At 41.2% G+C, this 19,713-nt stretch overlaps 1 protein-coding gene across 6 annotated transcripts in view; it reads right to left on the bottom strand.

Moving 5' to 3' along the window:
- The window catches only part of sgcg (sarcoglycan, gamma), a 644,218-nt gene that overhangs the window by 401,789 nt on the left and 222,716 nt on the right, over nucleotides 1–19,713 (bottom strand). The window lies entirely within an intron of this gene.

The following is a 19,713-nucleotide window of genomic DNA, read 5'->3' as shown; positions in this document are numbered from 1 at the left end:
CTATCTCTGCTTTTGCAGCCACCTCCCACCAAGGCTCGTGCTGTACCATGTTGTGTATGATGTAGGTATCACAGAGATGTGGCTGCAAGGGGATCAGGGTTGGCAGCTAAATATCCAAGGATAGACATGCTATTGAAAAGACAGGCAGATGGGCAGAAGAGGTGGGGCTACCTTGTTGGTAAGCTGAAATTAAATCAATAGAAAGAAGTGATACAGGGTCAGAAGGCATAGAATCAGTGTATGTTGCATTTAAGAGCCACAAAGGATAAAAGACCATGATGGGAGTTGTGCTGAGGCTTCCCAGCAGTGGGTAGGATGTGGGGCAGCAAATAAATTAAGAAATAGAAAGGGTATGTAAGAAAGGCACTATTACAATAATTATGGAGGATTTCAATATGTAGCTGGAAATCAGGTGGGAACAAATCCTAAGGAACAGAATTTATGGAATGTCTATGAGATGATTTTTTGGAGCAACTTATGATGCAACTCACTAAGGAACAAACAATTCTAGATTTGGTGATGTGTGAAGAGGCAAATTTGATGAGGGAAAAGTGATCATAATATCACCCTGCAGTTTGAGATGGTAAGCTGGAATCAGTAATAATGGTGTTACAATTGAGTAAAGGTATCTCCAAAGACATGTGGGAGGAGCTGGCCCCAAGGGGAGCCAATAGGGAAGACAATGGAGCATCAATGACATGAGTTCCTATGGGTAATTCAGGAGGCACAGACGAAACTCAAACCAAGAAGATGAAATACACTGAGAAGGACAAGGCTACCAAGAGAAGTCAGGGACAGCCTTAAAGAAAAAGAAAAAAAAATTCAATGTAGTGATGATCAATGAGAAAGCAAAGAAACCTTTAAAAACCAGCAGAGGACAACTGAAAAAGCAATAAGAGGCCAGTATTATTAATTAAGATAAGCATTGCTGTGCCAGATGTGAACACTGTTGTGGGGAAAGCATATACCACGAGTACTATGTGGCTGTTATGTAAGATATTTTGTCAAGTATCTGCTATTAAAAAGATATCCACTCTGCCTTTTTGGCAATATTATGACTTGTTTGTGAAGAAGCAAAATTATTAATCCAACTCCACTGATAGATTTTGATTCAGTGATTAAAAGTGCACCATTCATTGGCTCAGCTCCTGAGAACTGAATGTTTCTGATGATAGCAGTAGAATAGTCAGTCAACTGAATTAGCAATAGGTTATGAGAAATCCATTTAGTTATACCGTAAACGTTGAAAACCTCACCAGAATAGTGACAGAGGGTTGCAGTGTTTGGTTAATTATATGCAAATAAAACTGACAGTATTCTTCCAATTGTAAAACTTAGACTTTCTAACCTAAATTACAGGCTGAGAGTTATTCAAAAAGGGTTGAATACATCAGCTTCACTCCAGCTCTGTAAATCAACAGTCTTCCACCTCATTGCATGAGTTCTGAAATTACACTGTTAGAGGCTAGTTTAATGTATCATTCAGAATCCCATTCTCCATTATTTTGCAGCAGACATTAAACATTTATTTTCAACCTTTGCTCAAACAGCAGGGAGAGGAATTTCAGACAGCTGCATTAGGCATTCAAATTTTATTTTATCCCACAGTTTTACTTCAATGCCATAAGAAATGAATGGCTGTGTTTACATGCAAATGGCTGTCAAATATCTGTGCACACAAACTTCCTTTATGAGTACCAAGTCAGCATCAGGGATAGACTGCCCCAAGCGAGTCTGGAACTACTTTAGATATTTTTATGATTGGATTTCCAAACTAATATAATGTTATGAATTGTATTAGCGCTATCTGTGATGTGCATTATTTGGAAAAATTACTTTGATATTTTGATGACAGACTATTTTACTTTTAATAACAATGACCTGGGTAAGCTTGTAGAACTAGCAAAAAAAAAGGAATATTCCAGGACCTCTACTGCTTCTGTCCTCTTAAGAACATTAGAACTAAGAGTAGGAGTAGGCAATTTAGCCCCTCGAGCTTGCTCTACTATTTAATACAATCATGGCTGATTTCATCTCGGTCTCAACTCTACTTTTCTGCCTGTACCCGATAACCCAATAACCCTTCAACCCACTGCTTATCAAAAATCTGTCTATCTCCTCCTTAAATTCATTCAGTGTGCCAGTATCCATGGCACTGTGGGGTAGTGAATTCCACAGTGAATGACCTTTGAGAGAAATAATTCTTCTTCATCTCTGTTTTAATCTGCCACCCCTCAGCCTAACACAATGACATCTCATTCTAGATTTCCCTACAACTGGAAAAGGTAAAAACAATGACAGCAGATGCTGGAAACCAGATTCTGAATTAGTGGTGCTGGAAGAGCACAGCAGTTCAGACAGCATCCAAGGAGCATCAAAATCGACGTTCCTGATGAAGGGCTTTTGCCCGAAACGTCGATTTCGCTGCTCCTTGGATGCTGCCTGAACTGCTGTGCTCTTCCAGCACCACTAATCCAGCGACAAGTAGAAAAATTCATTCTATGTCTGCTTTGTCAACCCTCTTTAGTATCTTATATACCTCAATTAGATCTCCTATCATCCTTCCAAAAATGAGTACATCAAGGACTGAACTGTACAATCTCTCCTCACAAAACAAACTTTTAAACTCTGGAATGACTCTAGTGAACCTTCTTTAAACAGTTTCTGATGCAGTTGTGGGCAGGTTATAAGGCGGCAATATGCAGCATTACTCTGCACTGGGGTCTGCATCCAATAATACATTCACCACATACATGCTTACAGTATTTAAACTGGAGCCAATCAGAAGTTTAGCCATTTTTTTTCTATTGTGGAGTGCATTATTACCACACCTTCCTTACCATAGGAAATAACATCAGGAATTTGCATTTATACATAATGCTTTTCACGTGGTAAAGTATCTCAAACTGTGTCACAAGCTGGGACTTGGGCAGGGATGAGGTGTCAGCAGTTTACTTCCAAAAAGCAGAACAGTAACACATATGTTTGGTGTTGAATGCACTGTTGCATTTGTTGGCATTACTCAGCCCTAATAGATATTCATTTTTCATTCTTTCTCATCTTCTAAAGGAGCAAGTTGATCTTGGAATCTTATTCATACTTTTATTCTTCATATACCACCCAGCTTGCTCCACATCACCAAGAGAGATATCTCCGCTGAGCTTAATCTTGTCCTCACTCCAATGCACAGATAACTTCCACACTTACTCTGGCTCATGCTTTCTGACCACAGAAATTTCAATTCTTTCCATAGCTTCAATTTTAGGTGGTGCTTTGATGGTTAAATTTATCTGCAATATCAGCAAATAATCTGACACAAAGATCCACAGGAATATTTTCCCCAGTATCTGGAGGGTAACAGAGGGTTGATCAACATATCAGTTCAGCACATAAATAGTATGGATTCCAGTTTAAATCTTGACATAGGAGAAAGTGAGGACTGCAGATGCTGGAGATCAGAGCTTAAAAATGTGTTGCTGGAAAAATGCAGCAGGTCAGGCAGCATCAAAGGAACAGGAGAATCGACATTTCGGACATAAGCCCTTCCCTGAAGAAGGGCTTATGCCTGAAACGTCGATTTTCCTGTTCCTTAAATCTTGACATAGACAATCAGGTAATAAATATGTTTATTTGGATCAGAGTTTAAAAACTGCCTTCAAGCCCTTGGTTATTTTACAGTTACTGGAAAACAACCGATTGTTTATAAAAAATGAGCCTTCCCAATTTTATACTAAGCCTTATACTTCGCTGTAGATCCAAACTTAAGTTTGAATGGAAACCGAAAGAATTGCAAATGCTGTAAATCAGAAAGAAAAGCAGAAATTGCTGGTAAAGCTTAGCAAGTCCGGCAACATCTGTGAAGAGAATTAATGTTTCAGGTTGCCGGACCTGAAATGTTAACACTGACTTCTCTTCACAGATGCTGTCAGACCAGTCCTTAAATCTGATTCATTTAAAATAACAGTCAATAAATATTCCATAAGTGACTAGAATGGGGCTGCACAATGGGGCTGCATGATGAGGATTTCATTTCTAAAAGACCAAGGATTTAATCCACACTAATGGCGTCAACTGCATCTATAGCTGCTATCAGCTCATTTAAAATAAACATAATCAAATAATCAAAACATTAATAATACTGAAGAATCATGAGCAAGTTCATTAAAAATTCTGTAGAATAATGGAAACTGTCAAATGGCTTACTTTTTACTGAAGTAATTCAGTAAAGGTCAGGTGATTGGCAAAGTTGGCATATACTGCTGTAGCAAAATGATGGCTATCTATGTAGAAATGGGAAAATGCATTTGACACCAAGGGCAGAAATGAAGCCCACAGGAGTTTGCAAGGTTTACTTATTTAAGCAGCTGTTTGGTTCTCCCAATGCAGGTAGACACAAGGAATTTCAGTTATGTAGACCATGGAATCAGGACGTCTGATGCAACAGAGGGTTTGAAGCACCTGTACCAAAAACAGTTCAGCAGTTCACATTTGGAGCAGGATAAATGATGTGAACTGCATTACAAGAGATGGTTGATAGTCAAGCAAAGGCTCAAGGAGCAGTAAGGTCTGCATTTTAACATTGAAAGTCCTGAAGGTTAAGTGGCAAGGAATTGAAAAGAGCTGAACTGAGTTCAAAGGACACAACCTTCAGTAATCTACTGCACAGTACAAAGTGACAAAGCAAGTCGTCCTTGTTCGATACGTTACAAAGGTTACTAGAACTGATGTGAAATTATTTAACACATTGTGAAGGTTTGTGGATTGAAGTGTGTCTTCAATATGGCCGCAATGCTTGTCATCACTCTGACCAATCCCTCGCAGGCTTTATGCTGAAGGGGGCAGAGTGACAATGCGATGAACAACAAGGCTCTTCAATGCCATGGGGTTGTACCATGTAGTGCAGGAAGTATTCGTCCAAGGAAGATTGAGCAACAACTCGAGGACTAATTACATGAAGCCCTGAATTCAACTTGAGAAAACTGCTCTGCAGATAATAGTTTCAACATTGATGTAGCCATTTCGAAAGCACCATCTCACATCTCCAGGTGAGCATTGAAAATTGTTGTTTTTTCTTAATCTTTCATATACTGACACAATCTCATCAATTACAAACCCAGAATACACCACAAAATGATTACAAAACATATGCAGCAAATTTGTTGGAAGGATTATACTGATCATATTGTAATATTCTTTCTGTTCTCTTTGAATTTTTATTCATCTCACCAAGGAGCTACAGAACCTGAAAGCTGCACTCACTTCACCTTGTCCCATATAATATTAAGGATGCACTGATTAGGGGCTTGTAGTCTGAAACAAAACGCTGGAATTTTACCAGGCCCTGAACAATGTGGGCTATTGCATGAAATCTGGGAGAATGATGTCAGAAATCTAGCCAGAACACTCTCAATGTTGGGAGGAACAAATCACGCTTTCTAATAGAATTGTAGAGCTGATACAAGATACTCGCTAGAAAGTGGCAAGATGACTATTGATAGGGACTATTACTCATTAACATCCTTATTAACACTCAATATTGCCTCATTAATATGCAGGTCTCTTTTAAGTATACGCTGAAAATTCCTGACATGAAAGTCTGAACGGGTACCCAGTGACTCTAGCTCACCACTTGCTCTTCCAGACCCCATTTGGGACACCCTGCACCAATATCTTAGAGAATAGCTATGGGCTACAACTGCAGTCTCTGACACTGATGTTGTCCAATATGTGCCCATTTCTTAACAACAGTATGGCTTTGATCCATTATCGGGAAGAATATACATTGTAAAGCTGCACTTCAGAGTGCATCATCAACTATCATTGCAAGAACACTGTATACTCAGGAAAAGGTGCCCAGCTCAAAGATTAGACCAGGCTGTCTCTCGGGGCTTCTCACTCATTTGCTGAGTGCACACTCAGTTAGCATCTACCTGGATGCTTGCAACATCGCTGTCTTACCTTGATTTGCCTTGTGCTCTTGTACCTTGACATCGCGGGTACAGCCTGAAGGCTTGCCTTGCTGTTTGGTGCAGACACAAGTTATGCTTGTCAGTAGCCATCAGTCAAGTGGATGGACATGTTGCTGTACAGCAGAGTGAGATGTCAGTCTCACACCAATATCATGTGTCAGGATGTCTGAATGTCAAATATACTGTGTTTCAGTCAAATAACTGTATCTCAAAATTAAAGGGAATTGTTCTAAACTGAGTCAAAGGGGCCAATCAAGACCAGTATCCATCCACAATGCAGGCGCATAGGCATACTGAGTTATCCTCTTCGAGTGGTCACAGTCAGGGGTCTGTCTCAGTGCAGAAGGCAAGTGGGCCACAGTCAGCCCTGGGTGTCAGTGGAGTTTGCCTTGGGGGCATATGAAGGGACACTGTAGGGATTGGACGGAGGAGAGGATTGATGGTGTAGGCAGCAACTTGTGCTGCAGAGAAGATATGAATGTTGAAGGAAGGCATTTCGATATATAAGGAGGTGGGAGCTAGTAGGGCATGGGATGCTGCAGAAGATGAACTGGTTATCATCATCAGTACGGCTTGGATTGAAGATTGCACAGTACAACAGTGGGCATCATTGAACTGTAGTTACAGATCTCAAGAATATGAAAGAAAGCTGGAGTTGTAGTTCAAGGTGATGGAAGGGAACATGTGGGGTTTTGGACAAGACAGGCTGTCCAGGGAATGCCAGGTAGAAAGGGACATGCAGTTCAGTGGAGGGGACATCATTGCCAGGCTGAGTCTAGGACTCATAGTGTCCAGCATGGCCTGTCATTCCTCCCACGTTAGCTGGACGAGACCTGTGTTTGGAAAATGGCTGCAACAATGGCCAGAGTGGGCAGAGCTGGTTTTAGTTTGATTTGATTTGGTTGATTGTAGTCATGTGTGCCCAGATACAGTGAAAAGCTTTGTTTGTGAGCAGTACAGGCAGATCATAGCAGGACATTTAGGTCATAAGATGCTTGGATAGAGTGAGGCATACAGGCTACACTGCGTAGGAAGTGTGCGAATCAAGATCAACATTAGCAAGATCAGCATTATTTGAAGTTAGAGAGGTCCATTCAGCAGTCTAATAACCGTAGGGAAAAAGCTGTTCTTGAACCTGTTCGTGCATGTGTTCAAACTTCTGTGTCTTTTGCCTAATGGAAAAGGTTGTAGGAGAGCATTACAAAGGTGGGAGGAGTCTTTGATGATGTTGGCAGCCTTTCTGCAGCAACAAGAAATGGAAATGGAGCCTATGGATAGGAGGTTCGCTTCCATGATGGTCTGGGCTGTGCACATGACCTTCTGTCGTTTCTTATGACCTTGTGCAAAGCAGTTGCCATACCAGGCCATTATGCACTTGAATAGTATGCATTCAATGGTGCATCAGTAAAGTTGGTGAGGTCCTTATGGATATGCCAAATTTCCTGGGCTACCTGATGAAGAAGAGGTGTTGTTGTGCCTTCTCGACTGTCACACCTACATGGGAGGTCCAGGACAGTTTGATAGTCAAAAACATAGGCTCTATTTCTGTGTGACACGAAGTCCTTCAAGGGGAAATTGTATCAATCAGGAGCCTTCAGAGTACAGGTTTACATTAGTTAGAATCATACATGGTCCAGGTGAAAGACATGCAGTGTACAGGGATTTAGGGGGAAATGCTGAGAACAGGCAATGTCAACCATGCCATTGCGAACCACAGAGAGACATCTCTATGATACCGAATGGTTACAGGCAACCTTAAAAGAGGCACCTGGGGCCCCAGTGCACACGGCTAATGCAAAACCGCCTGAGTGCTCAGGGACCTGGAACTGATTCCCTCTCTGCCTGAATTGTAAGAATCAAGCAAGTTTTTCTTTTATTCACTCACAGGATGAGGGCATCACTGGCTAGGTCAGTATTTATTGCCCATTGCTGTGGATCTGGCGACACATGTAGACCAGACTAAGTAAGCATGGCAGTTTCCACCCCAAAAGGACTTCAGTGATCCAGGCGGGTTTTTCCTGACAATTGCTTCATGTTTATCACTAGACTCCTAATTCCAAATCTTCATTGAATTCAAATTCCACCATCTGCCTTGGTGGGATTAGAACCCAGCTTCTCAGAACATGATCTGGGTCACTGGATTAACAGTGCAGTGGTAATACCACTAGGCCATCCCCTCCCCAGGTATGTGCAAAGATACCTTTCATTGGTGATCTTGGACTGGAGGGGAAGGACTCAGTGCTCATTCTACCTCTTTTCCACATTATTAGTGTGGCACTCTTTGAAGTAAAGTCCTATGGCGAAGTTGAATCCTTCCTTGTTCTTCATTGTTGGAATGCAACATGTCTCACTCTGTGGAGGTATATATTAATCTGTCGTTGGTAAGGGATGTGACTGTTGACTGCTCTCATTGCTAATAAACTGTTGCGTTCCGCTTGCTGCTGACACAGGCTCATTGCTGGTTTGACCGATGGACCCAGCCACAGCAGGGGTTATGGGGACTATAGCTGCGATGCAGTGAAGGTGCAGGGAGATAGAGGAGGTACAGATGTGCCGGCAAATCTGGGCCAGCAGTAACGAGCAGCAGTTGAACAGAGTCCACCAAATGAGAGGTCACAGCTCAAAGGTCCCTCAGGATGTACTGGAGACACGAGGAGGGCCAGGGTTTGTTGTCCACAACACCATTTCCTCTAGATGAACAAGGTGTAGCATCTTCCCAGGCTGAGGATGTCCCAGGGCACTGTGACTGAACTTTCCCAGCTGCTGGACATGGACCTAATAGCTGAGTGGCCATCCTATCACAGTGATTGTCAAAGTGACAGCTGCAATGGACCTCTATGTGAAGGAACCATGGTGAGTGGGAGTGGTGGTGGGCAGGGCTTAGAGAGATCTTTTAATTGTCCAGCTACAAATACATTACGCTGTGATCAATGGTCATTGTGCTCAATCATGCTGTTCCCCTTCCCGGTGACAAGTTCAGTGCTGCAAGCCAGGCACTAGGCCTCAGGAACATAGCTGGCTCCACAGCTCACTCTGGTACACAGCACCATTAGCTGTACACACATCGTGATAGGAGGGCTATATCACAATGCAGATGAGATCATCAATGGGAAAGGCTTTCATCCCGTCAGTGTGTAAGTGATCTGTGATGATCATTGTCACTTCCTAAAGGTCTGTGCCCCTGGGGGCTGTCATGGTTGCTACATCCTGAAGAACTCATATGTTCCTGCTACATTCAAGAGTTCAAAGCCATGCAAGGCTGGTTACTTGGGGTAAAAAGTGAGGTCTGCAGATGCTGGAGATCAGAGCTGAAAATGTGTTGCTGGTTAAAGCGCAGCAGGTCAGGCAGCATCCAAGGAACAGGAAATTCGATGTTTCGGGCAAAAGCCCTTCATCAGGAAATCTTCCTGTTCCTTGGATGCTGCCTGACCTGCTGCGCTTTAACCAGCAACACATTTTCAGCTCTGGTTTCTTGGGGACTAGGGTTACTCTCTACGACCATGATCAACTCCATTACACAACCCCTGACTAAGGTGGAGTGCAGATAAATGCAGCTCATTCATCGACTGAGGCCATCCTGGAACAGGGAGCAGTCCTCTGGAAGATGGTGTTTCACCGCTTGGACCAGTCTCAATGAAGCCCTTCAGTACAGCCCAGAGAGTGTACCACATCATCCGGGCATGCTGTGCCTGACACAACTGGAACAAGCAAAAGGGGAAAGTGGTCGGTCCTGAGGAATTGGGAAGGTGAGATGAATTTTCTATGAGGACAATGAGCATCTGGAGCAGGAGGATCCTCACCTTGTGCATGTCAGACCGCCACTAACCAGACAGAATGTAATCAATGCTCAATTCCAGCCAATGAGAGCTGGGAGCAGTGATCACTCAGTGACTGTAAAATACTTGGTGCTCAACAGGCAAACAGGAGAGAAGTGCAGCTTCTGTTTGTCTGATTTGTGTTTGTTTTTGGAGTTTGTAAGTATACATTTGAAGGCTTCCCTGTATGTGATGGTCCCATGGTGAACAATAATAAGATGCTGTGCAATGGTGGACTTTGAGAAAAGAGTAATAGTGACTTACAGAAGATGTGAGATGGGATGTGCCACAGAATCAGTGGTGAGCTGGTGTTTAAACAGCGCTTAGGGTAGGGATGGGCTGTTATATGTGCTACCCTCCCTCTGTGCTGTGAAAGATGCTGGTTCACACCTACTGTGCCTCTGTGCCACCATGAAGGGGAACACTGCAGTGCCAGCACTTGTCTGGGTGTACAAGGGCCTTATAATGATGGTGCAGGCACCAGGTACGATGGTCTATCCTGGGATATTCAGGCGGTGATGAGTACTTCTGTCCACAGTGAGTGGGAGAATCAGACCAGCATTGGACATGAGAACTGCGTAGGGCAGTGTACCTACTTTAATAATACAAGTTTGAGATGATTGCTGAGAAAACACACTCAGCCTCACAGAGAGTAAGCCTCCCACGAAACTCACCATAAATGACACCTTGCCAAGATTTGAGAACATTCAGCCTAAAGAGATTGGTGCTTTTTAAGTAGTCCATGTGAGTAATGAATTATGAGCTGCTGACATCTGATACACAAGATCAACACTATGTCAGAATATTACTACAAGCTGACAATGTGAGTGAAATGTAGATCAGAAAAAATGTTATTTGGTGTTGTTTACTCCTTCCACTGAGGACAAAGCCCTCAAGGAACCTGAATGACTAAGAATAAATATTTACCATAGCCTGGATGTAGCCAGCCAAGTGTCCCTGATTAATTTGATTCTGAAAAAGCCTTTCTCCTCTACCTCAGATCATTGTGAACGTCACATTTCATACAATGATAATGAATGTCTTCTTAATATTTAAACAGACCTCTGCCTGTCTGTAGTGGCAGCTTTGGGCAAATTCAAAGTCAGTGTAGATAAAATTTAGTTGTGTTGTAACAATAAAAATTTGGATATGCCAGTAAAGTCAGAGAATGCCTTCCAAACGTCACAAATCTGCCAAGCTAGGCAGAGGGTGAGTGGAATGGTGGAACAGAGTACCAGTGCTGGAATGTGTTGTAGTTAAAATTGATTCCATGAAAAGCATCAAATTTAGATTGATAGTAAGCAATGATAAAATTATTAGATGTACTAAGATAAATATTTTATGGCAATTCTACTTGTATGAAGTGATTTTGATTGTCGATTACAATTGAATATAACCCTGATCATGTTTTTTGGATTTTCATTTTGTACACTTTTCTTAGATTGTACCAAATATTTCACCAATATGGGTCTTTGCTTTCTGTGACCTGGAGAGTGCAAACTATCTGGGTATTTTATAGTTCATCTGGGAATCAAACAGGAACACTGCTATTTTTTCTTCATGGATTGTCAATGCTGCTAGCAAGACCAGCACTTACTACAATTTGGAAAAAGTGAGGACTGCAAATGCTGGAAATCAGAGTCTAGATTAGAGTGGTGCTGGAAAAGTACAGCAGGTCAGGCAGCATCCGAGGAGCAGGAAAATCAATTACTACAATTTCCATTATTGGACATATCGTAAGTCCTGAAGAAAGGCTCATGCCCGAAACGTCGATTCTCCTGCTACTTGGATGCTGCCTGACCTGCTGTACTTTTCCAGCAACACATTTTCATATCATAAGCAGCCACTTGATCTTTCTGGGTTTTGGAAGGTAGTAGAATTAATCATTCATTTCACCCTGCTTAAACTGTAGACTTACATAACAAATTTCTTAAACAGTAAATAATAAGAAAATAGAAAAAAAAATGCCTTGTCATAATTTACAGTAATTGGAAGAATTACAATCCTTGCTCAAAAGATAGAAAATAAGAAATTCAATTAGCAGCAATAAACAGCAATGTAGTGACATCAAATACAGGGTGCTAACCTAAATGTGCTGGTTCTTTGTAGTCAATTTATACCCTCAGATTGCTTCTTCTGGGATATCTGATTGAAAAATGACAGCTTGAATCATTTTTTTCAAAATTTGACTGAGATGAAAGATGTTTAAATTGACAGGCCAATTATAATCTCACTTGCCCAGCAAAAAAATCACACACTTTAATTTACTCCAGTTGCTTATTCACCCTGTAGATGCCAGAGTTGAGGTTTCCTATGTTTAAATGACTGAACAGCAAGGGTCTTGCAAACTTGTCTGTAGCCACACGTGCATTTCATGTTCTGATGATGTCACTGGGACTTGCCTGCTGCTGAGTTCAAAAGCTAGCAGGGGGTATGTCCTGAAGATGCCAAGATAATGGAGTGGTTTTTTTACTTCCTTTGAGCCATCTCAAGGTTCAAGAGTCCTGGTGACAGTCTCTTGGCTAGATTATTTTTGGACAATTTCATAGCTAATTCTCAACTGGCATAATTGCAAACTTCACTAAAAACCTTAAATTTTGCACAGAATAAAACCTCATTTGAGGAGTAACAATTGAGTGGTTAATTTGCACTGCTACTCATTTATCAAACAGGAGGCTGGAAGAACACAGCAAGCCAGGCAGCATCAGGAGGTGGAGAAGTCACCGTTACAGATCTCAGAAGGGTTACACCCAAAACGTTGACTTCTTCAACTCCCGATGCTGCGTGCCTTGCTGTGTTCTTCCATCCTTCTGCTTGTCTCTCTTGGATTTCCAGCATCTTCAGTTCTTTTGTGTCTACTCAATTATTGAAGACTGATTGTGGTTAACATTAGGTTCCACGGGGTAGATGTAACACAGTGTTAGAGTCTCCATCCACTTCCAGGTCCAAAGGTTGGCGCTGAGGCCATTCCACTCTGGTGGCTTGCCTTGCAGATATTTAATGGTCAGTAGGCTGTTAAATGTTTTGATGAGGAGCTTTCAACACCATTTTGGAGCTTGCCAGCCAATCTGACAGAGTGGTAGCCACTTCTGGGATTGCATCCAATCATCAGTGATGTAGTGCTGGAGCTGAAGTGAGAGCGAAGTGGTGGTGGTTTCACTGGAGGGCAGTGGGCATGGCCAGACTGGCAGGCATCAGCGAGGGGTACTGAGGAATTGGAGTGCTAAGGTGGATAGGGTGTAGGGAAGGGTAACAGGGAGGGGATCTCTGCCACTGCTGTTTTAATTACAGTGCCAACAGGAAGAACCCTATAAATGAGTGCAATTGGCTACTTAAGGGCTCATTGGAAGGTAAGCTACCTAACAGCCATTGTTAAATGATGGCAGCAACCAACACAGCAGGCACAATCCCCAAGGCATTTTACAGGCCCCCCGTCTGCAAACTCACCACTAGAGGGGTGGACATTTCAATCTAACAGTTTGTCTCAGAAATGCAACCCGACCTGCCAATCAGTGCATATTAAAGTTCAACCCACAGGATCTTTATATTTGAATGGAGTAGCTAAATAGGAACAATGTTTTTTTTCTGAGATTACTGTGCCTCAATACAAACTAAAGCATTTTTCTCTGAATGCACCTGAATCCTAACACTTTATTGGTTCAAACCAAACAGTTGGTAAAACTATTGACACAACAGACAAGTTAAATAACTTGTTCAATGCATTTGTAAATTCCCTTGTACTAATAGTCATTTCCAGCTTACACAGTACTCTTTATTGGAGATCACTGCATTTGCATTTATGCACCATCTATCTAGATAATCCCATGCTGATTTTATGCGCAGCTTGAATCTACACTAACTACACTTGCAGATTACATTTTTTGCATCCCTCTTATTCTTCCTTTCAATCAACAGAACAAAGCATGGTTGCAAAGAGGACAAAATATTTAACAATGCAATGATTCTTATTATATCAAAAACAATTTTTGGACATTGGATCATTTACTGTTACGTGTTCTTGAGATGTGAAAGCTATTGTTAAAGGCAGCATTTATTGCATAACTCTTAGCTGCCTTTCTGAACCATTACACCCACAGTGTTGTGAGGGAATTCCAGGATTTTAACTCAGCAACAGTGGAGGACAGGTGGTCCATCAGGATGGTGTGCTATTTTGAGGAGTACTTGAGGATGGTGGTTTGCCATGTATCTCATGCCCTTCAGCAGGTTTACTCAAAATTACTTCAAAATTTCTGTACGGAAGCAGATTATTTGGTTCAATTAGTCTATGCAGCTAATTAAGCTCCACACGAGGCCCCTCCATCTTGTTTAATCTCACCTCATGATCATACCCTTCTATTCATTTCTCCATCGTGTGTTTACCTAATGCATCTTTCTTTGAATCTTTAGCAAATTGCCTAACAATCCCACGTGATAGCAAACTTAAAATTCCTATTTGTGAGGAGGAGAAAATTAACTAAAGAATGCTGAAAATTTGAGGCAATGTAATAGAAAATTCTGGAAGTCAGTACTGAATCCATTAAGATCTGTAGACCAGAAGCATTAACATTTCAAATATAATTCTTCATCTGAACCTTGCACTGAATTGCTGATCAACCTGCCATACATTTCAAGCATTTTGTTTAGAATGATAAGATCATTTTTAAATTTATCAAGCAGAAAATTGGAAATTGCAGTCATTAATATTCACTCCATTTACATACATTCACGTACAATATTGACTTTGATCAGCAGCAATATTGCTCTCAATACAACTATTTCATAAATCCAGAATGACAAGACCTCTCCAGTCACTTAACCTGATCTAACAACAGACTGCCAGTAGATAAATAATCATAATAAAATCCAGCTCATTTAAAAATATGGACTGGCATGTAATTGTAAAAGTGATTTTGGGGAGAATATATATTTATTCCATTAGAAATATTTACCTAAGTACATAAGGTCAAACAAAATGAGCAGAAAGGTCAACAAGGAATGCTGATTAATATATTCTTAATTCTTCTATAGAAGAAGAAATCATCTCAATCTTCTGTTTTATTTGTATCTCAGAGACTGTATGAATGCAGACTTCAAATAGATATATTGTTATAATAAGCCTATAGCACAAGAACAGGCCATTCTGCCCAAGTCATCAATGCCAGACTTTAAATTACACAGAAATCTCCTTCAACTCTCTTCATCTAAAATTGTCAGCATATCCTGCTATGTCTTTCTACCCGATGTGTTTATCAGACTTCTGTTCACAGTAAATTGTATCTGTATTTTTTACCTCAATGTCACATATCCTCTGTACAAATGATCTTCCTCCACTTTTCTTGGTTAAAAGAAGCAGATCTTCCTGCCTGAATTGATGATATGCTGAATTGATTCTTGAATCTCCATGGCGGTAGTTGAAAATTTGTGTTTATTTACCTCATGCTCACAACATTTTTGAATCCAATTCACATTGTCAGTATTTATTTCAATTAATTAGCTGCAAAGTACATTTAAAATGACACTGCTAATGAACATATTAGATTTAATTGGGCAATAATAAATGGTATGGAATAGCTTAATCTGAAATTTGATTCGAACTTGGCTCCTGACAAACTAGATCAAATTATCAACTTGATTAAACATTATTTCTGAATAATATATGGTCGTACTAATTTAGCATACAGCTGATACCTTTCATAGTTTCTAAAAGAGGGAAGTATTGCATAATTTTACAAATTTCAGGATTAGTATTGTGTGTTAATGCTTCTTTGGGGAATAATTGGTAGTTGAAGAACCTTTCTTTTCTCTTTTCGCTGTTAGTATAAATGCGGAAAGGACTCATAATCAATCAAATCAACAATTTTTTTTGAAAAGATTTGTAGCTCAGGTTGAGGTCTGGATATAGGTTTGCTCGCTGAGCTGGAAGGCTTGTTTTCAGATGTTTTGTCACCATATTAACATCATTGATGAGCTTCCGGGTGAAGTACTGTTTATGTGTTTAGGTTTCCTTGGGTTGGTGATGTCATTTCATGTGGTGATGTCTCTTGTTGTGGTGATGTCATTTCCTGTTCTTTTTCTCAGAGGTGACAAATGGGATCCAATTCAATGTGTTTGTTGATAGAGTTCTGGTTGGAATGCCATGCTTTTATGAATTCTCATGCGTGTCTCTGTTTGGCTTGTCCTAGGATGGATGTGTTATCCCAGTTGAAGTGGTGTCCTTCGTCATCTGCATGTAAGTGAGAGTGGGTCATGTGTTTTTGTGGCTAATTGATGTTCATGTATCCTGATGGCTAGGTTTCTATTGTCCAATGTAATGTTTGTTACAGTTCTTGCAAAAAAAAAAGCAAATTTAATGTCATTTACAAAATACCATGCAAGAACTGTAACAAACACTACATTGGACAAACAGGCAGAAAACTAGCCACCAGGATATATGAACATCAACTAGGCACAAAAAGGCATGGACCACTCTCACTAACGTTCTTACATAGAGGTGAGGAAGGACACTACTTCAACTAGGACAACACATCCATCCTAGGACAAGCCAAACAAAATCATGCACGGGAATTCCTAGAACCTGCAACCAGAACTCTGTCAACAAACATATCACTACAGAAAATGAAATCACCAACCCAAGGAAATCTAAACACATAAACAGAAAGAGGGCCATGCCAACAGTGCTTCATCCGGAGGCTCACTGATGATGTTACCTAGTATGGTGACGAAACATCTAAAAATGAACCTTCCAGCTCAGCGAGCAAACCTACATCTAGCAAATCAACAATGATGGACATGTTCAACCAATTATATTATTCTTACTGTCATTAGGAAATGAGAAAAAATCGATATTTGATGGCAGATGCTGCAAGTCCAAACTTCAAGTAACCAACATGAACTGCAATCACAAAACTGGCGATCTTGGTTAATGGCAGATTCAAATACAGAGGGTGTTGGGGTGGAGAAGAATTATTGGGGGTAGATGGGTTAAAATTCTGAGAGGTGGCATTGATCAGGATTCTGGCATGAAACTCCCATTTCTGGATTGAACCCAGACCCATTCATAGGCAGGCATGGAAATCCCATGGAGCTGTCAGATAAATAATAGTCATTAACCCCAATTAACTCAGGACTTTGGAACACAGTGGCCAGGGTTTCCAAGCTTTGAAATTCATGGAAGGCAATAAGATAGAGGAAAGCTTTAAGAAATTGAACCCGAATAGTTGCTGCTGTGCCTTGATGAAAGGTTGGTGCTTGGAGTATTTCCTTTTAGTTGCTTCTCTTGTTTGATAAGTGATTATATTTTCTATGGAAATCAGTTTAGCTGTTTGACTTTCTTCACTTTCAACTATGCTTCTCAGCTGTAGGCCTTCATTGGAATATGGAGGAAACTTACACAACTCTACCTCCAATCCCTGATGACGAACAGAAGGAAGGTCAGGGACAACATCAACGATGCTAACAGCACAAGTAACTGGAGCTGTAGGAGTGCTGCCTTCTCCTCAACCACAGGCTGTTTCCATGGAACAGAGGAATGGAAGGAGAGATCTCGTTCCAAGAAGGCAAGATCTGAACACATGGTGTACAGGGGGAGGATCAGCTCCCTCAGCATACATGACTTTGGAGATTCACCCAGCCTACACACGAGCGCCAGCACCTCAGAAGATTGATTTCAGCGCTCTGCTGAAGAAAGTGGGCAAGTCAAAGTAAGACAAAGGGCAGGGGGGAGGTGATAACTGAAACTGTCTTGTCACCCATCTTTCCTGACCTCCTCAGGTCATTCTCCAAGGGCACCATCTCCAGGTTCAAGGGATTACACTGCTGCATCTCACTTTCTGGAAATCTGGAAGTGCGATACTAACACTGAGGGCGAGTTAAAGAGAAGAAACTGCTTCAATGACAAACAGATCCAGACTCATTAACAGCTGCCCAGCACACAACCCAGCAGCAGCCCACCTCAAGCTCCACTGTCTATGGGTTTATTAAGTTACAATCCTATCCTTAGTGCAGCTTGCGAACAACCAAAGGGGATAAAACTTGTCAACACTTCAACATATAACACAGAAGCATTTTTATTATCATTATTATTGCAGCTAGAGTACTGTATAAACGACATTAAAGGAAGGATGTGAGTGCACGAGAGGGAGCATAGTAGATGAAGCAAGGGTGAAGCAAGGCAAAACCTTGAGATTCAGTGAGTTGTAAGTACTGCCTGGAAATGTGGTGGAAGCCAATTCAATTGAGACATTTAAGAGGGCATTGAACATTTATTTGATGAAAAATAATTTGCGAGGGTATGTGGACAAAGCAAGAAATTGGCAATTGGTTTAGTTCATGAGCCAGTGTTGACATGATGAGCTGAATGGCCTCCTTCTGTGCTATAACTACCTGTGTACTAATCACAACTAGTGTGAATCTCCAAAGTCCCAGAAATGTGTTAAAAATGCTGGTTGTAAACATTTGTGCTTTAAACTGTTCATTCATTTTCAAGATTAAAGAGAGTAGGCAGTCTCAAAAATAGCAAATCAGAATTATCTACTTGGATATATGATTCACATTATCATCTAAATGGGCTATGTGTTGGGGAGGGCCTAAGATAGCTCTGAAAACTCACAAATATAGTTGGTTATGTTCTGGGTGAGGGAGAGCAGACAGTGGCACAATGATACACCATCCAGGATTGAAGGTAGGACTTCATGCTGGGATGGAAAAGAACAAGTGCATAAAGTGGTAGGTTCACTTAACTTGTATTATGGGAAGAATCTGTGGGGGGGGGGGGGGGGGGGGGGGGGGGTAAAACCGAAGTGGCAACTGAAAGAAAAGGGAAAAGAAGAAAGAACTGGCGAGCAGAGGAGTTCCAACAGGAGCGTCCTACTCTCTCACTATCTTGAGGAATGTGTGATGACTTCTGAATTAGTGTGCATCTTTGGGCTCCACACTTCAGGAAGGATGTAGAATTTATACATTATCTTCAGAATAAAGAACAAACCTAAAATGATTCACAGGAGGATTAATCAAACAGAATTTGACACCAAGCTACTTTAGTAACACACAGACACTACATAAACATCAGCCAACCATCTCCAACAAAACAGAAACTAACCATTACCTGTTAATGTCTAATCGCATTACCATTGCCGAATCCACCACCATCAACATTTTCAGGGTCACCATTGGACCTATAAATACTTGGATACAAGGAGTCAGACACTAGGAATTCCGTGATGAGCAACTCATGTCTCCTTGATGGCTGTTCACCATCCAGAAGGTGCAAGTCAGGAATGTGATGAAAAGCTTTCCATTTGCCTGGACAAGTTCAACTCCAACAACACTCAAGATCCTTAAGATTGTTCTTTGTGTTACAATGCCAACTACTTCTGCATTGTGGCTGGGTCATTTGCTGTCACTGTCTGTTTTCATTGCTTGACTCAGAGGCCTGACGTGCCATGCTGGGGAAAACCTCTCATGAATCTTAATGAGAAAAGACTCTTGTTGAAACAAGGTGTAATGTATTGCATGTCAGCAATTAGGTACATGTCATATTGGTAAGTTAGAGATGATTACTAAGACTTTGAAGAGTCTTACGATGTAGCTCTTTATTGTAAAGATCCTGAGCTATTCTACCTTTTCCCGACTCAACTCTGTATGGTATCATCAGATTGGATGGACCTTAATGCATTCTCCAGCATTAAACCTTTCAGAACTATTCCTTATAGAACAAAGACTATTCAGGACACATCAGCCCATTTGATTGATATTTCAGTCACAAACCTTCAGCTTTAATTCTCGTCACCACCAATACACAGTGGCTTCAGCGTGTACCATTTAAACAATGTATTGCGGCACGGTGGCACAGTGGTTAGCACTGCTGCCTCACAGCACCTGAAACCCGGGTTCAATTCCCGACTCAGGCGACTGACTGTGTGGAGTTTGCA

Source organism: Hemiscyllium ocellatum, chromosome 6 (assembly GCF_020745735.1).
Source record: "Hemiscyllium ocellatum isolate sHemOce1 chromosome 6, sHemOce1.pat.X.cur, whole genome shotgun sequence".
NCBI lineage: Eukaryota > Metazoa > Chordata > Chondrichthyes > Orectolobiformes > Hemiscylliidae > Hemiscyllium > Hemiscyllium ocellatum.
The sequence above is the reverse complement of the archived record's forward strand: the minus strand, read 5'-3'. Positions and strand labels throughout refer to the sequence as shown.